Below are 5,000 nucleotides of genomic sequence, written 5' to 3'. Positions count from 1 at the left end.
ATTCATTAACAAGATTTGCCAAAAGACGACAACTACACTACTCGGTAGCCGAGAATATAATATCAAGGCATTGAGTATGGTAACGCTCACTCCAGTTCCCCTTCAACAGTTTCACGTACTTTTCACTCTCTCTTCAGAGTGCTTTTCAACTTTCCCTCACGGTACTTGTTTACTATCGGTCTCGCTTTATAATTAGCTTTTGGAGAGACATATCTCCAGCTTCGAGTTGCACTTTCAAACAACTCTACTCATAGGAATGAGCCATTATGACTGGTATCGAAAATGACCTTTACAGGATTTTCACCTTCTTTGATGCTACTTTCCAGTAGACATCAGGACAAATTCACCAGTCTAGCATCAAACCATACCGGACACCGAGAAATGTTGCCATTTCTCTTCCCGATGAGCTTTTCCCTGTTCATTCGCCATTACTAAGGGATTCTCAGTTGATTTCTTTTCCTCCCCTTACTGATATGCTTAAGTTAAGGGGGTTCTCTCGCCCAATTCAGGTTATGTAGTTGATTGTCTCTTAATTGGTTCACTGACCAATATGAGACAGAAACCGATTCAGCAGTTTTGTTCGCTACTACTATCAAACACAGGTCGAAGTTTCCATTCAGTCATTAATTCCAACTTTCAAATGTTGTTGTTTCAGCTTTCGCTTACTAGAAGCAACATAATACTCGCTGCAATACAGACCTCGGGAAACCCTCACCGTGAATAAGGTTCACTCACATATTTCACTACATTTTGCGTGGGATTGGAGATGAGGCTACTCGTTCTTGCTCAGTACTAGGCTGAAAATTAACGAAACTTCGTTACAAACGTTCACATGTTGATGTTTCCGCTTTCGCGTACTCGAAACAACATAATACTAGTCTTTGTAATTTAGTTTCATAATTTCAACTGTTCTCATGCAGAATTTTTGCTCATTCTTATCCCAAATTTTGACCTGGCTACTAGTTACACTCCTTGTACTTATTGCAAAATGACCACAAATTTCAACAGCTTTCACATGTTGCTGTTTCGGCTTTCGCTTACTACAGTCAACATAATACTCGTTGCAAAATAAGTGCTCGGCATCTGCAATTTTCCAAAGACGAAGTTTCGCCAGTTCAATTTTCGCTCGCCAATTATGGCTACTAATTCACACGGTACTGAGCTCAACAACATTAAATTTGTTCAGCAAGACTTTCACATGTTGATGTTTTGGCTTTCGCCTACTAGAAGCAACATAATACTCGTCTTGTTAGCTCATTCAATGAGAATAGCTTTTCCCGTTGAGAATTTTTGCCTTCAATTGGCGTTGTAGTGAGTTTGGCTACTCAGATCACCAAATACTTGTGACAATTCGAACCAGAAATGTTTTCAATTTTCACATGCTGATGTTTCGGATTCAACCTACTAGAAGCAGCATAATACTTGTATTCAACAATTTCTGTATCAAATCCCAGTTTTCTCTGGTGCATCTTTGCCAAACTATTCCAAACTGCCTGAGTCTGAATACCAATTACAGGTACTAGTAAATGCACGTTACTAAGGACTATATAGTTCTAGGTTACTGTACACAACGACGTTCACATGTTGATGTTTCAGCTGCCGCTTACTAGAAACAACATAATACTTATCGTGCATACCTTTCCATAACTTGTCCTTTTCAGATGCATTAGTTTCCCTTTGTCTTGGCTTCTACAGTCAGACTGGCTACTAGTAACAGCACAGTACTAATCACATATCGTTCTACAGTTTGCAGACAACTTTCACATGTTGATGTTTCAGCTTTCGCCTACTAGAAACAACATAATACTCGCTGTATACATTTGTAGTTCTCTATGTAACTTTCATGTGAAGAAGTTTCGCCAGTCTTTTTGACTGTCTCAAATCTGAGTCATGCTTAGGCTACTAGTTGCTTCATAGTACTTATCGCCTCGAGATCATTGAACAAAACTTGATTTTCACATGTTGCTGTTTCAGCTTCCGCTTACTAGAAACAACATAATACTAGTCTCATTAAGTTCCGTCTCTTTGCAATTTTCTTATGAAGAAAATTCGCCATCACAATGACTCCAGCAGTTCTTGATCAAGGAATGCAATCATTGATCAGAATGCTATTATTTGAATCGGTTCTGCTTTAAGTGTTCCAATTTTATTGGAAGCACCAACAATAGAACATCAATGTGTTCAATCGAGAGTTATATAACCCTGAATCGGACGCAGTCAACAGCCGAAGCCGAGACCGCCTTTTGCGTTAGAGAGGTCGGTAAACAAATCTTGCGATTCATACCGAATTAACACATATAGCTGTGCTCCTCTTCGTAAAGCGAGCCAAGTGATCCCCTGTTGAAGGATGTATTTGGACCAATCTAGTAGCATTTGGTTTCCAACAAGCTCTCCCAAGTTAGCTTACTTATTGGGCTTTTCAACCAATTCGGTTGGCTACAAGCATCATCAAAGTACTAGCCACAGTTTGATCGCAAAATTCTACGACTTTCACATGTTGATGTTTCGGCTTGCGCTTAGCCTACTATAAGCAACATAATACTAGTCATATCATAGAGCGTGATCAGCTTGTGACGTTCTCATGATGAAGTTTCACCAACAGTGTCTCACTTCGAGCTTAAATCCAGCTACTAGTAACTACACAGTACTGACTGCAACGATAACTTTTATCTATACCTTTCACATGCTGCGCTTTCGGCCAGGGCCTACTAACGTCAACATAATACTCGATATAAACTTTTGTTCATGATGCAGCTTCCCCATGCAGAAGTTTCGCCTTCAAATGCTCTCTTGGCCATATGACGTAAGAAAAGGTTACTAGTAACATCACAGTACTAGCCACAGTTTGATTGCAAAATTCTACGACTTTCACATGTTGATGTTTCGGCTTGCGCTTAGCCTACTAGAAGCAACATAATACTAGTCATATCATAGAGCGTGATCAGCTTGTGACGTTCTCATGATGAAGTTTCACCAACAGTGTCTCATTTCGAGCTTAAATCCAGCTACTAGTAACTACACAGTACTGACTGCAACGCTAACTTTTATCTATACCTTTCACATGCTGCGCTTTCGGCCAGGGCCTACTAACGTCAACATAATACTCGATATAAACTTTTGTTCATGATGCAGCTTCCCCATGCAGAAGTTTCGCCTTCAAATGCTCTCTTGGCCATATGACGTAACACAAGGTTACTAGTAACATCACAGTACTAGCCACAATTTGATCGCAAAATTCTACGACTTTCACATGTTGATGTTTCGGCTTGCGCTTAGCCTACTAGAAGCAACATAATACTAGTCATATCATGGAGCGTGATCAGCTTGTGACGTTCTCATGATGAAGTTTCACCAACAGTGTCTCATTTCGAGCTTAAATCCAGCTACTAGTAACTACACAGTACTGACTGCAACGATAACTTTTATCTATACCTTTCACATGCTGCGCTTTCGGCCAGGGCCTACTAATGTCAACATAATACTCGATATAAACTTTTGTTCATGATGCAGCTTCCCCATGCAGAAGTTTCGCCTTCAAATGCTCTCTTGGCCATATGACGTAACACAAGGTTACTAGTAACATCACAGTACTAGCCACAATTTGATCGCAAAATTCTACGACTTTCACATGTTGATGTTTCGGCTTGCGCTTAGCCTACTAGAAGCAACATAATACTAGTCATATCATAGAGCTTGATCAGCTTGTGACATTCTCATGATGAAGTTTCACCAACAGTGTCTCATTTTGAGCTTAAATCCAGCTACTAGTAACTACACAGTACTGACTGCAACAATAACTTTTATCTATACCTTTCACATGCTGCGTTTTCGGCCAAGGCCTACTAACGTCAACATAATACTCGATATAAAATTTTGATCATGATGCAGCTTTCCCATGCAGAAGTTTCGCCTTCAAATGCTCTCTTGGCCATATGACGGAACACCAGGTTACTAGTAACATCACAGTACTAGCCACAGTTTGATTGCAAAATTCTACGACTTTCACATGTTGATGTTTCGGCTTGCGCTTAGCCTACTAGAAGCAACATAATACTAGTCATATCATAGAGCGTGATCAGCTTGTGACGTTCTCATGATGAAGTTTCACCAATAGTGTTTCATTCGAATTGGTTCTGCTTTAAGCTCTCCAATTGTTTTGGATGAACCAGTTTTGCCCTTCGAAGCCACTTTTGTGAGCTTTTGTGGGTCTTTACCAAGAGGATATACCTCAAGGCCTCTTTCAATTCCTTTAAGTTCTTTCAACTCCTTTACAGTTTCTAGGTTCACATAGCTGCAAACCTTATTTCTAGTTTTAAGTCTGGCCAACTTGGGGAGAGTTGGTGCAGACCGTGACCAATTCTAGTAGGATGCCACAACAAGAATGTGATCAACTTAGCTTGTCGATGAACCTGCCCCACATTCAAACAACTCTATCGCCTTTTCCTCGTATAGTTATATGCGAGGGCCTCTCATAGAGAGCGCTGTTAGCAACCTTTTCCACATAGACGATAAAGTTGTGAGTGTTTTGCACATGGCTGTTGTCATCACCACGTGACGAGTCAACTCAGCTTGACTCTCTACACTCCGACAAGCTTTGCACATACGCCTTTAGTTCAGTATGTGTCTTTAATCTGACTCCGGTGCCTCAAGCCGGAAAAATTGTCAGATTATGATCATTATCGGTTAGTCATCCCGATGCAAGATCGTATCGTACTGTCTTTGTCTACCTCCAGATTCCGAAGAACAGGAGGAGACTCTCCCAGACCTACATATCTGGGAGAATGTTCAGAGGGCGAGAAGCTGTGGATTACTCTCCCCTAAGAACTGACTAAACTTTACCCTCGTCCAAGGTAAGTTTATTTTAGCTAGCCTTCTATGTAAAGGATCTGAGGCTAAGCTGTGTTTTTTCGAGCCTTTGGCTCGGAGCAAGTTCAGTGGGCGCCCCGAGTAGCTCAACTCTTTCCCACTGAACAGCGCAACGCTCTGTCACTCGCTGGGAT

The 5,000-nt window shown here is 40.9% G+C and overlaps 1 non-coding gene and 1 pseudogene across 1 annotated transcript in view; both read right to left on the bottom strand.

Annotated features, from left to right (window-relative positions):
• The window catches only part of LOC142358260 (large subunit ribosomal RNA), a 3,522-nt gene extending 3,008 nt beyond the window's left edge, over window positions 1-514 (bottom strand). The window contains exon 1 of the ribosomal RNA XR_012761785.1: window positions 1-514. This exon is cut by the window's left edge and continues 3,008 nt beyond it. This is a non-coding gene — a ribosomal RNA (large subunit ribosomal RNA).
• Window positions 515-2,197: 1,683 nt separating this feature from the next.
• Window positions 2,198-2,349, bottom strand: LOC142358259 (5.8S ribosomal RNA; annotated as a pseudogene).
• Window positions 2,350-5,000: the final 2,651 nt, after the last annotated feature.

Source organism: Convolutriloba macropyga, unplaced genomic scaffold, assembly GCF_964194025.1.
Source record: "Convolutriloba macropyga unplaced genomic scaffold, txConMacr16.3 SCAFFOLD_3634, whole genome shotgun sequence".
In the NCBI taxonomy this organism is placed as follows: Eukaryota; Metazoa; Xenacoelomorpha; order Acoela; family Convolutidae; genus Convolutriloba; species Convolutriloba macropyga.
This window is presented reverse-complemented; position numbering and strand designations above follow the sequence as displayed.